Genomic DNA, 14,888 nt, shown 5'->3' with positions numbered 1-14,888 from the left:
TTAATCAGATATTTTGTGCTATCATTTACCCATTTACATAAGATTTTTGGCATGCTGCTTACATCTAAGGTAAAGAAATGAGACTCAACACTGAAAACACACAATATCTCTCTTTTTTTCCTGGAATGTACTTACAAACACATTTAATATTATTGTTAATGTTAATTGACATTTTTATTTTGTTGGGTTTTTTAATCCTTATTGGGATAATGACTTTTAAAAATGTTGAAATTAATGAAGTTTTCAGAGTCAGAACATTATGATGAAAGATCAAAGGATAACTTTAGGGAGATTTTTTCCCTGCATGTGCACTGTAGGATTCAGTAAGCAATTTCCATTTATGAAATTCTCATTATGGTGTTTTATACTTTGAGGAAATGCTAACTGCGAACCATAATGTATGAAATAAGATAAATCTGAAACAAACTCAGAAATTATAGGAAGAAAATATTTAATCAGAGTTTCCCATTAAGCTTAGGAGCCAGTATAAAAAAGCACTATCTAGCATTTTGTCAGTTGAGAAAAAAGCTAATTAAGAATTAGCATTGTCTTTAAAGTTAGAAATTATTGCAGCTTCCATTGCTTAAAGATTCTGTGTTCTCTTCCCACACTACATTCTGAATTGTACCTTGTTAAACTTAATTGAATTCTGATATTCTCTAATAACTTTTTGTATAGACTGATGCATAGAGGAGTTGGCATCTTGTTTCAGCACTATGTAAAAGACCACTGATTTCAAATCAGTATTAATTTAGGGAGCTCCATTTAGAATTGCCAACATTTAACCCATAAGACAAGTCAGCCCCACACAGCTGCTCTCTCAATCCCCCAGTGCAGAGAGGGGGAGAGGTTAGCAAGGGTAAAGTGAGAAAATTTGTGGTTTAATTTCAACTTCTGCCTTGTTGAAATATAGGCAGTTTGATTGCTAAAGTAAAAGCCACACACACAGGCAAATAAATTTGTTTATTTCTTCCTATTGGCAGGCAGAAGTTTAACTGTTTCCAGGAAAGCAGAGATTCTCCACATGTAATGGTTGTTTGGGAAGACGAAGGCCAAAACTCCCATTTTCTTCCCCCCATATTTTCTTACTGAGCACAATGCCATATTTTGTAGCATTTGGGTTCAGCTTCCCTGTTTGTGTCACCTGTACACCCCCAGTCCACTTACTGTCAGTAATTGATAAAACAAAAAAATTGATAAAACAAAAAGGCTTTGATGCTGTGTAAGCCACGTTCAGTAACAGAGAAAACATCCCTGTGTTTTCACAACTGGTTTGCTCACAATTCCAAAACATATTCCAGACAAAAGCCAGTACAGAATTCAGTGACTTGTGATATATTCCTTTGCTGAAGGTATTGCAGTCCTCTGCAAGGGCTTACAATTTAGCTATTATTATTATTTTATTATATTATTATTTATCATAATGCTTGGTGCTGAGGGACATGGTTTATTGGTGGACTTGGCAGTGCTTGATTAGCACTTGGACTCAGAGGTATTTTCCAACCTAAAGGATTCTATGATTCTATGATTTTAGAATTTTAATTTTTGTCTTTTTTTTTTTTTTTTTTTTTTACACAACCTCTATGACACCAATTAATGCAAATCTGCATCTACATGATTTTCAGGCAGGAAACTAATTGGTTCTTAATCAACTATACTAGGAAAAACCTACAAGTAACTGTGGATGGAAAATTGCATGCAGCACAGTATTTTTTCCTAGAGCTGTGAAATACTTGAAATCATATTGAAATATTTGAAAATCATCCTCAAATGCCAATAGAGAAGATGGCAAATAAATAAAGACCTTACAGCAGAAAACAGAAAAGAGAAGTAAACAGTTCTGTTTACCTGGATGAATGCTGAAAAAATGCCAGTTGTGTTTGTTAATAACCACAGGCATCTATGAAAGAGAGCAATAATTTTAATAAGATGAATTTGGTGATTACTTTATCTGCTATAGGTTTTCCTTGTTTTCCATGAAACACATTTAGTTAGGATTAACTTTACCAAAATATACATTCCTAAAATAAACACAAAATAATTATATATAGATAATTATACACATAAACATGTATTTACGTATGTAGTTACATCAGTCAGTAACCTGAATAACTTTGGCTTAATACTAGTACCTTTATGGGACTTGACATCAAATTTCAATAATTTTACTGTTTCCAAATAAATTTCTGAAGAAAACAGATAGATTCCCTGATAGGGAAAAATATTTAATTTTTGAAATTTGAGAATTTTCTCCACTAAACACGGAATTGCAAGAGGACTTTCAATTTGTTATTTAGACTGTTCTTACGAAAAGAAAGTCTAAGAGGATTATTTTGCCTTGTATTTGGTATTTGAAATCTATAGGCCTCTGTGCTTGACTTATGATTATCTGATGCCAAGCAACTTCATTCTGATCTCAGTCTTTCATTCTCTGGTCTCACACACCAGGAGAGATGAACCCAGGCTATTTTGGCTCTAATAGAGATATGTATATAGGCATATTTTTAACTTAAGTATGATGTATAAATTTGAAGTGTGTCAGTATTTTTAATTAGCAAATGTCATAAATGCTCATACATTAGCAACACATCCACATAACTCAGCAGAAATAGAAGTGCATATGCTTGTATAAGATAAAATATGCATGCACATCCAGTGTAAGTCACGCACACATATTATTGTCAATAATGAAAATATATTGGTTGTTGGACAATAAGTGGAAATAGAAAACAAGATTTTATGGCTCGTAGTTTTTGCTATATCAAGTGATAAAATCGTAACTCCAGTTCTTGTGTTCTCCACTGTATGCTGGAGACTGTAACAGAAAGTAAAAATACATTTTTATAAAGATACTTACACAAGCCTCACAATAGTACCTCACAGTCTCAGATGAATTTGTCTTCCAATATTACTGTGAAGCAGGGAAGTCAATTTATCTTCTTTTCACAGACAGGGACCTGAGGCACAGAGAGGCTAAAGCCCAGATTCAGACAATTTGAATGCCAGCTAAATCTCAAAGTCTTGTGTTTCCAATTGGCTGGGTGCCTCTGGCACAGTGTCCAAGGTCATATAGGATGTCTGTGGCAAAACTCACAACTGAATCTAATTTTTTCTAATCCAAAATAGGGCTCTAAATCACAGGACAATTGTATTTTAGGGATATCTTTATATCACCTAGAATCAAGGGGTAGCTTCCACCTGTCTGTTCCTCAGAATTACTTTCACATCTTGAAAGGTCCCAGATATTCAGGAATAGTTTAGCTTAGGAATTTTTAAGTCACAAAATTAAACCAAGATACATTCAGTGTCTGTACAGTAAATTGATCTCAACTAATATAATACAGTGACATTTACATTCCAATTACATGGAAAACCATGCTATTTGCATTAAATTTGCATTTTCCAAATACTCCCCTCTATAGCATGCAGTTGATCAATATGAAAGAACTAGTAAAAGAAAAATAAAATTTCCAAGCAGGAAAAATCTAAATCATATTTGAAGGAAAAAAATTCAAATCCATATTCTTCTTAAATAAAAAAATACCATATCTGTATACAACTTGAACACTTTAATCCTCACAACAGCATATTTTGGGGAAAAAAGGAAAGAACTAAATCAAAATGCCAGAGTGCAGGCTAATATGTGTGAGTGAGGAAAATGGCAATGTTTTTTGATTTTAATTAGAACAGACATGCTGATTAGCACCCCTGAAACCCATGCTGCTTATTCCTTAAAGTAAGACAAGTAAATTCAAGTAGAAACATTGACATTCACATATAGAAAAGAATATAAAGTAAACAGCAGATAAGTAGGGAATTTTAAGTCTTTAATGCATATATACTGTGATTGCATAAAATCTACTTTCAAATTAATTTTTAAAATTTCATTTAGGTTTATTTTCCTACAGTTTCAGCCACGCAAGAAAGAATGTCTTTTCAAATAGCCATGCCTTACCTAAACTTACTAACCAATGCATATAAGAGTGAACGGCAAGATTTTGGTTTTGTGTCTATGTGGCAATGATATTATTGGGAACTTCCATTATTGCAACTCAGAAATGGATCCAAGTATTTTATTCAGATCATGTGATACAGGTCTGACCCCAACACAAACCAGTAATGCAGATGCTGGAGATGGGAAATGTTATCTCTTGGAGCAGGTCTAGGAAAAATTGTTTTTAGGGTCTGCCTGTCTCCATAATAGTTTTCTACTCAATTGGCAGTCCCCTGTATTAGGCTCCTTAATATCTCTGCCCTCTGAAAAGTCTAGCTAATGCTCAGAAACTTGATATTTGATTCCAAGAGATAAGTACTTAAGCAAAGTGTTAGAGGACCCAGTGTGGAGGTTTATGAGCCCATTCCATATTTAACTATGAACTCTCAGTTCTAGAAGACACCCACATCAGAGATGGTAATCTCATATATGTATATATGTGTATATATATATATCTGTATACTGTTGCTGGATTTCACTGGTGGTTTTTCAAGCAGTTGCTCTTACTAGTCCCACTTATCAGAATTCATGGTGGCTAGGAACTTACTTTTAGTTCACTTTTCATCTGCAATGTAGTTATGGCTTAGATTGTTAAAGATGTCACCAGCAAATTGCTCCTGCCTTGAATATTTTTCAAATAATTTCAGTCTGTGTGGTACTGGCTGCCTGTGGTTTATTCTCATACAAGCAAACATATGTTTCTCAAAAATATTATGCACTGCTTACAAATACACTATGTATTTTCTAACAAGAAGCAGAAGCATATTTTTAAACCATTCAACAACTGGGTTTTGTTTATCATTAACAGCTTCAGTTCAGACAATGTCTCTGGTGACATTGTAAGAAGCGACAACTTAGTAGTCAGGCAAGGCAGAGAACTACTGTCTAGCCAAGATGAATTTCTCTTGCAGTTCACTGCCCCAAAGTGAAGCAGACAGCACAGTAAAGCTTTTCTAACTCTGTTTGCTAGCTAAATCCTAATCCTCCAGGGTATCTAGCATCTCACAGTCTTAGCTACAGTTCCCACAAATTCCTCTTGCTTAGCTGAACACGGGTGCCTCACCTCTGAAATTGGCTTATATAAAGGAGAGGAGAACTAGGTTAGCACCTGTTTGACTAACTTCAGAGCCTGTTTGGGTATAAGTAACCTTCTTCACTTTGAAACTTATGTTGATTCATATTCAGAAATCTATTCAAAAAATTAAAAATATTCTTGGGATATAGGTTCATATAGGATTTTAGAATTTATTTGGTCTGTTTGCTTTGAAGTGGAAATATTTTTAATGGGTTGGCTCATTCAAAGGACAGAAAGCAGAACCATTTGATTTGTATTTTGCATGCTCCCAAGCTTAGAATTGTGTCTTACACTGTGCTTCTGATGACCATTTTAGACAAAGTTGATTATTCAGTATAACCATGTGAACAAAGGAGCAAATCCCAACTTGTACACTGAAGCAGGGATTGCCACTATGAGTATAAACTTAAATTCAAAAGCCAAATATTAAGATGTCAGTAAACAGAACAGCTGGATGATATTTTAATGCATACAATTAGTAACGACATGTAATACATGGAATTTCTTTTTCTTTTTACCTTAGGATATTGGAAGAAGAGGCCTTTTCTTGCTGTTGCATCCTTCATCCTCTTGATCTTCACAGAAGTTTCCTACTGTCAGCAGTTAAAATTCCTTTTCCTATAGCTTTTGCAATAGAATATAGGGGAACTGATTCTTTTAATCTCAAGGAGAAACTGGATTTACTTGATAGGTAGTTTAATATTTCATGTAAGAATTGTTAAAATGTAGATTTATTAATTTCATTAGTAGTTTTAATATTTTCTAATATAATTTTTATATTATATCCCCTTCATGCATGCATGGGAAAATCTGTTATGAGAGACCCAGCTCTCCACCCCATTTGTTCCCCCATAGCCTAGCTGACAAAATAATTCTTATCACTACTTTGAATGTCATATTTTTTATTTTTTTTAAAAAACAAATGTTTTGTCAGCTTGCAAAAAATTTCTGTTTTGAACTCATATCTCCTCATTTCCCTTTTCTTGAAACCTAGAAATTTCTACCTCAAATTTTATTTTAATGAAATTGTGGGTTGGATGAAATACTTTTGCACAAAATTCTCCCTAACTCTGTGTCTCATCCTAGTTTCCTTAAACAGGTGAATGGCATTAGAAAGTAGTTGGATCTTCACATTTTATAATTTCCCTATGACACTGCTGATTTTCAAGAAATGTTATGTAAATAAGAAACTGAAAAACTCTCTAAGAAAATATTCTGCAACATTTTAGGGTCATTTGAAGATTATTTTCCAGTTTTTCATGGATTCATTTCTATAATATAATAGCTAATAGGTAATGGATAGAATACAATATAATGTATAATATAGAAACACTGATAAAATTGAATATGCTGGAATGGAACATATCTTATTCCTGGCCAGCACTTGCTTCTCTTAATATCAAACCTGTGGTAGAAATGTCTTCATTATCATGACAGAGGGTCTCATCACTGTTTTAGGAGGTTTGATGTGTGCCCTGACTTAAAGTAAAATCAAAAATAACTCTGAGATCATTCCTTCTCCCCTCAAAAACTAGGTGATGGGGAATTGAAAGAATTGAAGAATCCTTCAATTATTTTTATGTCCCAACATAAGGTTTCTATTCTGTGTAACTACAGAAACTCTTATGTGTAGAAGACAATAATGATTAGCTGATAAAAAAGAAATCCTATAAATCTTGCTCCTTGTAAGTGGGGCTATGAATAAAATACAATGTAGTTCATTAATTAATAATGGCATCTTTTTGACACAAGAGCACAGCTCAAAATATTATGTAGCACAAACCTGTGCAACTAGAATTAGAGTATGACTAATAATCTAATGTGCAATTAATTTAAGGGTTCATCAAAAAAAAAATTCTACTAGTTATAAACAATCACAGTTTACATTCACAAGCAAAGAATTCTTTAAATTTTTTAAGGTTAGTAGATAATTAATCTCCCATCTTTATTGCACTTATATGGACCAAATACAGCTGGAAATGCCACTGCCAGTATTAAACAATTTACTGAGTAGTTGTTTCCTGAAGTGGCATGCATGTCACAGGTGTTTTAAAGAAACATCTTGCTTTTCAAAACTTGAAGGAGCGCACTTGTTCTTCTCACTGCTCTACGTGGCATCATCCAAAGACACAAGATCATGCCAAAAGAAGAAATAATCAGGTTATGGAAATACAAGTTAGTTCTTAGATCTCAAGAGAGAAAACTGGATTATATGCAGTCTACTGCAGCTACCAGAGTTACCTTATTTAAAGTTGCTGTGGAGCTCCATCTGATGCACTTCCATTTGTGATGCAGCCACAGCTAATGGCGTGATTATTCCAGCTCAGCAAGAGGGAAAATATCTTATGCCTTACAGCTCTTCCCATTGGAGTTGCCTGTTTATAGAGGATGGCAATGCATGGGACGTGCTAGTTGCTATAATGATTGTCAGATGTATTCAGTGTTATCCCTTTATATTTTCTGAGTTATATTGCCATCTTTCTTGCTTTACTGTTTCCACTTCAACAATTGAAATGTGATGTGAATTACAAGAGGCACCTCAGATAAGAAAATACCAACTTTACATCATTTGATCCCTGGCTGTTGCTCTTTTTCTAATTCAAGCATTACAGTCTAGGGGTAGCAATATACACCTTTGGGAACCTGAAAGTTAAATGGTAGATGCATAAATAAAACAAAATAAACTAATGTGACAGCAGTATAAAGCTGAATATTTGACTGATTTAGAGTTGCTTTCCTAAGTTTTAGAAAGATGGGCAGCTTACAACAGAAAATTTACATATTTGAAGAACTTTGATAATGGAGTCACACATCAATGACAGCGTATTAATTAACTATGTTTTAAATGTTAATAGGTGACAACTCAATTCATCGGGAAAAAAAAACTGAAGTCATTCTTTCTATTTTTATTACTGTGTGCAATGACTGCTTATAATGTTGAAGAAATGAGCACTCAACTCCATTTTTAGCTATTAACCACATTTATTAAGAATCATTAACTTAGACTGATGGAATTTTATTTCAAGAACACGACAGTGCAGATAACTTGTTTTGTCTTATGCTTTTTTTAGCAGACTTTTTATAGGTTTTCTCTTTTCCACTCACCCTCATACCTATTGCATCCTCTTGGAAATTCATAGTCATGATGGTTTAAATAAATGTGAAAAAATATTCAGAAGAATTCCTTTCACCAAGTCTAGAAAGAAAGTTGTAGCATTTTCAATGACTTTCAAAGCTACTTGACACACAGGCAATATGAAAGAATGTCTTTATTGCTGTGGTGGGTTGACCTTGGCTAGGGGGACAAGTTCCCATCTAGATATTCAGTCATTCAGGATGGGGTAGAAACCCTAATGGAAAAGCTCTTGGGTTGAGAAAAGGAAAGAGATTAAAGAAATTAATTGAATTTATTACCAGTTAAAATAGATTTGGCTAATAAGAAACCAAGGCAAAAAAATATACAACCCAAAACCAACAAAATAAAAAAATCAATACCTTTCCCCTGTCTTTTCTCAGACTCATCAAAGTAAGTAGGGATGCCACCAGAACTGCCACCTTGGTCTTACTGTGGGCAGAATTGCACGTGTGTAAGATATTGATTGACAGAGTCCTTTGGAAGTCAGTCCTGCAGGAAAAAAGGAGTCCCAGAAGGCTATATTCACCTTAAGAAGGAAATCTTATGGATACAGGAGAAACCTGTCTCCCTGTACTGTAACACAAGCTGATTCTGTGGTTTAACAGAGAACTTCAGTTGGAACCAAGGGGAAAATAAATAGTGTTTCACCTTGGAAGGAGTGAAGGCAGCTCAGGAGCACTGCAGGTATTTTGTGAGGTTATGTAGGGAGAAAATTAGAAGGTCCAAAGCCAAACTGGAACTTAATTTGGCCACTGCATTAAAAGAAAACAAGAAAAGTTCCTATAAATACATTGACAGCAAAAGCAGGGCTAAGGAGAGTCTCCACCCTTTGCTGGATGTAGAATGTAATTTAGCAGCAGGGAATAAAAACAAGCCTGAGGTGCCTTCTTTGCCTCAGTCTTTAATGCCAAAAGCAGTTGTCCTCAGGATACCCAGTTCCCAGCAGTCGAAGCTGGGATGGGGAGTTAAGTAAAGCCCCCATAATCCAGGAGTTCTGGTTAAATGGACAAGACCCAGCAAGATATTTCAGAATAAACATGTAAGGCACCATTCCTAATAATATAGTAATGACAGCTATACACATTTTCCCTTGCTATCTTCAGCTGAATTGCTCTTGACTGGCCCCATTGAAGAAAGAGGAAGGCCCAGCATCCCAGGCCTGAGCATGCAGACCTATATGTTCATGATAAAATCTTTCAGTGGTGTGAATACAGTAAGCTACTTAGGTTGTTCATGAACCTGTTTTAGCTGACACTATCAACTTCTTCAGTAATTCTACTGTGATGGACTCTTCGCCAGTATTTTTGGTCCCCACATGTGAACAGCAAAAGCAGAACAGAAACAGATCTTTTGTTACTCAGAACTGATCTTCTTTAGTTACTCAAATGTAGGGCCACTCCAATTTTGCTTAGCTATTGGCCCTACCCTGGAGGGGAGTGAAAGAACAAATGAGACAAGGAACAGGAGTGACCCAGGTGATCTAGGATAGCAGCTGAAGCTCTCTTTCTCTCAGGTTTTTTGTAGGAGGAGAAACTAAATCTCTTTAACGGGATGCTTCTTCCTCTGCTAAGGTGGTTGGTGTCTGAGGTACCTCTGCTTTATTTAGGATGTGAGTTCTTTTCCATTAACTTTAGTTGCCCAAATCTCTATGTTTCTAACTACCTCTTGCACAATATATCACATGTGCAATAAGTATTTCTGGATCATGAGACAGGTTCATGAAATGAGATGGATCACAGTCTGGAGGTATTTCTCTCTTGCTTCATTAACTCTAGAAGATAAGATGATGAATCTATCTATCACTGAATGTACATAGAATTTACAGGAAATAATGTATGCCCCTATTACATTAAGTTCCAGTTTTCCTAGTTCTCTCTGGAAATATCCACATTCTGCCTAGGAGGGGAGCTCACGCAAGAAGACAGGGAAGTAGATTCCAAAAACTCCTCAGTATGAAAGGAGAAAGATTGAATCCATAACTGACTTTTTCCAGGAAATACATTAGTTAGACTAGGTATCTGTGTACTCCATCAGCCTTATTTTTCCCTAAGAATGCAAGAGTAAATGCTTCAGGGAAGCAACAAGAGGGACTGTGAATTTTGCATATTGGCTATGACACAGAATAGGGAGATTACATGTTGCTTTTGTTCCATAACAAAAATGGGAACAAAAGATAACTTTTAACAATTTAAGTATTATAATATACTATGGACAGACATAAAAGCCTTCTGGAATTTCACTGCCATTGCAACTGCTTCTGCCAGACTGTCTGCTTAACATTTCTTGCCCATTATGCATGATACAGAGAAGAGGTAGTGGAATAGGAGGTGAATTCACCTGGAACAACCACAATCTACCTGATAAGCTGTTTCTATGCCTTGATCTTATCTAGAATAAATAGCTATTCCAGCTAGACAACCAGGAATCCTCTATGGAAAACTAAGATTATTACCACCCAACACCACTATGGTTTTGTCAATATTTGACTAAGAACAGAGGATACACAAAGGAAAGAGTGCTAAAGGAACTCTGGTCCATAGGAAAGACACCACTGGACAAACAGGTGATTTTACTGTGTGAAGGAGCTTTTGAGTAAACCCTGGGCTGTTCAATATCTTTAAGTGCTTAGACACTTCTGAAAAGTGCAGTCTGAATGAGATATACCATGCATTTATGTCTTACACAAAGCATCTAAAAGGAAAAAAAAACCCAATAGGATAAGTATTTTTGAAATTATTTTTGATATTTGAAAAAAATAGTTATAATTAATAATTATGATCAAGTAATTCATAAGAACCTAGTATTCAGTAAAATTTTTTAATTACAAAGATTCAACGAAACATGAGCTTTTTAATTTATAACAAAAATTTTTACATAGCCACAGAAAAGACTTTTAGCCAAAGTTTTGATTTTCCTTTATTACCTTTACAATCAGCCATCTAATCTGTTCTTCCTATGGGGAAGAACAGAATTTTCTTGCTTTTTCTATCTTAATTTTCAAATACAATTAATTTAATTAATAAAATTTCTAATAAAAACATTTTTTATTTTTCAAGTTCCTATTGTCAACCAGTGAAAATGAATTTTAAATGTCTGAAGAGCATATAAAAGCCCATACCGATAATATTCTGTTCTAGATCAGAGCACATCTTCAAATGGATTTAATTGCATAGTAAAACATACTGTAAAATTGCTTTATTTCACACAGAATGCAGCTTGCATATATGGGCTTTCTTAAACCAGAGTTAAAATGCACTTTCTGTTACATATGGAAATATCCAAAGTTAGTAAAGACATGTGTCCTGTACAAAGGATGTTAAAAAATATCTTCCTATTTTGGATATCAGTTTGTAAGATACTCCTGAAAATTTAGATTTATAAAGAATAAAGATTAGTTTTCCCCAATCTGCAGACTCATTATGAATTATTTTGCTATTGCTGCTTTTCTTGTCTTTGATTTTCTGACTGATCTATTGCAAATGTCTTGTGTCATTTTGTTCCTCCATCACATCATGTTAGGAGTCAGCATAACAGAACATGACTGATTCAATTGAAAACTTCAAAAAGATAATGTAAGTGAAAAATGTGGTTAAAGACCCTGTGGATTGGTTTAGAAAACCATTCAGTCAGGGTGGCTTCATGCTAACTTTTGTTTTCTAAATCCACATAACTCTACAGTTTATGATAGTAATTTTGCATGCATCATTTATATTGAGGCTCATGATTTTACTAAGTTAGAAAAGGAAAATCTGAAAATTTGAATTTCTATACTAAAATCTGTAACACTTTTTCTGCTATCATCTATGTAATATTTATTTTTTATAAAAAATATCTTATGTATAGGCAAACAGGGAAGAGATAATGTTTCAGCCACATACAACTTATTATTAAGAAATGTTTAATTATTTGATTCAGATAGTTATCAAACATTCTGTCAATAACTGGTTTGAATTGGGAAAAGAATCCTACTGACATAAATATTTAACTTCATATAGACAGAATATTTTCTAAAACCATTGTACCAGCATTTTGTAGCTGAGGGATTAAAGCATTTAAAAACTATCTATCAGAATGCATAAACATTTGTGTCATTGTAGCAATTGCAAATACAGTGACAAAGTTAATTTTTTATGTACTTTGTGTACATGACCAGATCCTCATTGTTGAATTGTTTGTCAGAAATAAAAAATTGTCCTCAGAACAGAGGCAAAACTGGTAGTACCTAAAAGTCTCATTAGCTGCTGAAGCTCAGGATTCAATACCATTGCATTAATTCCCAGTTCCCCTGCTTTTCAACCTTGTAGCTGTCTGAAGACTTCAACTGTTTAAGGACATAAAAATTTTATTTAAGACTACATTTATGTCTATGCTTAGATCAAATGGTCCTGACACCCCTACTTTAAATCTAAACACATTTGTTGTAACGTGTTTCGATGCTGATGGCAGACACAGCGAGAACTGTTCTGTGGCCAGGTTGTACTTGCACCTGACAGGATACACTGATTTGCTATGGGTTGCTACTATATTTTCTGTGATTTTTACCTCACAGGCCACAAGCATTCTTCATGCCTAATTTATAGACTAACACAAACAATTCCATGCTTCAGGATTCCCATCTTCCCTGAGCATTTAGGCTCACATTTACAAAGTATTTAGGCTTTATTATTTTGAGCACTGTGTCTGTCTCCAGGAGGAGAATTCATGAGTCTGAATAAGTTGCTTTCCTTTCCTAAGCAAAATGGGAAAATTCGCCATCTAAAAATCTTCATTTCTTAGGACTGAAGGGTCTTTGTGTGGCAACACCTAGGCCAGGAGAGAGTGCCTGACAGATTTTCATTACCTCTTGCACCTGTGAAAAACAGATGCGTGAATCTGAGATTTCAGTCCCAGCTGCCTTCCAGGGTGGAGGTTCTTGTGGTGGGCTGAGCAGGGAGCTGACCATGTTGCTTCCCTTTGCACTCACTCGAAATCAGAGGAGTGTTAAATTCCTTTCTCACAAGGAACGAGTTCAAACCAGCATTTCTTTACCTTCCAGGATAGCATGTGGGGCCATGCTGGGGTTCTCCTTCTAAGTATTGAACTATCTGTGGTTATGGCAATTTTCTGAGATGGAAAAAGTAGTGAATTTTTGTGATGAGGAAGACATGTCCATGTCTTCTTTATTCTTGTCACGATCTCAAGTCAGTATGAAGCTGCTGTAGAAAGCAAAGTATTTCCTGTTATATGAGGCAGTTACCTAAGCATGGGATGCAGGCATTTAGAGTTGTTTAGCATCTTACTACTACGGTGATTTTTTTTCACATAATATAGATATTTAATTTGCAGCAAAATGAAATTATTTAAGCCTTCCCAGCTACAAACAATTCAATACCATTTTCACACTTCAATACAGTTACTAACACTTTTATCCAACATTAAGGAAAGTTGGCAGAATTCAATTTTCCCCCCTCCCAAAACAAGCAAACTAAGTGAAAATGCCATACAGTGAATGCATCTCCTAGTGTCCTGGCCCATAATAACCTTCAAGCCACATCAAGAAATTATCTGGAAAAATATCTGACATAAAACAACTCCAAGCCTGGAACTCTGGCCTGGAACTGTGGCATAAATTTAACAGTACCATCAATCCCAGTCTGAATGTGCAGGTATGCTCTCAGGTGCCAGTGAATCTGGTCCCTGATTCACTTCTTGCTGTGGGCATTGTCCTTGTAAATCTGAGATATTTTTTAGAGCCAGAAGAAAACAAGATAGAAGAGGAACAAAAAGTGACACCAGAGCAACATGGGAGTATGGAATAAATCAGAGCTCCTGAGTCACCAGCAGGGCCCTGAAATAAGTGGTAAACATTTTCAGACTGCCTGTCCATGCCTGAGTGAAATTACCATGAATTGCACAGCAACTTGAGGTAAATCATTGGGATTTTTGAGCACACAACAACTTGGATTTAATAATGCACAACATGACTGCAAAGTTAAATCCTTTTAAAATGTCAAACCTATTTTAGTTTGTGATGGAAGAAGTATTATATACTGGTTTTAAATTATGCCTTATTATCTGAGGGGAAAATCAGTGTGGTAAGAGACTAAAATAATAATGGTTATTTCTTCAGTGCCTTTAAATATGGGGCTATCTAAAATTGGCACTAAAAAAGTGTGATCAAATTTAAATATTCTGTCACTTTAGACAAACAGGAATAGATGAGAGAGAATTAAAGTAGGAATATATATATATCAATCTACATTAATATAGAGATCATAATGCTCATATTAATGGTAATGATTAATGTGATCAGATATAAAAATGACTTCTAGCAGTTGCAAAGGACTGTATTCATAGCTTTCTATATTATTTGCAATATGTGGATTTGTGGGAAACAAATTAATACCCTGTAGTAAAACCTTGTCTATACAGCAAAGACATTCACTAATTTCTCCATTTAAAGATTCACTTGGAATTGCAATAAATCTGGAAATGTAGCATTGAAAGAAAGGTGGTAGTAAAAACATTTTAAAACAATCTATTTCTTCTATGGGAGAGTATCCTAGCTGAAGAAGAAAAATAAATAAAAAAATGCAAATGGATGTTGAAAAGTAGTTTGGAATGAACAGAAGATGATTTACATTAGTTATAGTACTTGGCTAAGGTGAAAAGATAAATGAAGGGATCAATTACAGTCAAGTATC

At 34.8% G+C, this 14,888-nt stretch overlaps 1 long non-coding RNA gene across 1 annotated transcript in view; it reads right to left on the bottom strand.

Annotated features, from left to right (window-relative positions):
• Positions 1–1,536: 1,536 nt before the first annotated feature.
• Positions 1,537–14,888, bottom strand: part of LOC146767565 (uncharacterized) — a 42,933-nt gene continuing 29,581 nt past the window's right edge. Inside the window, exon 2 of the long non-coding RNA XR_014955093.1 lies at positions 1,537–13,400. This is a non-coding gene — a long non-coding RNA (uncharacterized LOC146767565). The remainder of the gene's footprint in view (positions 13,401–14,888) is intronic.

This window comes from Lonchura striata, chromosome 4 (genome assembly GCF_050655825.1).
Source record: "Lonchura striata isolate lonStrDom1 chromosome 4, ASM5065582v1, whole genome shotgun sequence".
NCBI classification, from domain to species: Eukaryota; Metazoa; Chordata; class Aves; order Passeriformes; family Estrildidae; genus Lonchura; species Lonchura striata.
This window is presented reverse-complemented; position numbering and strand designations above follow the sequence as displayed.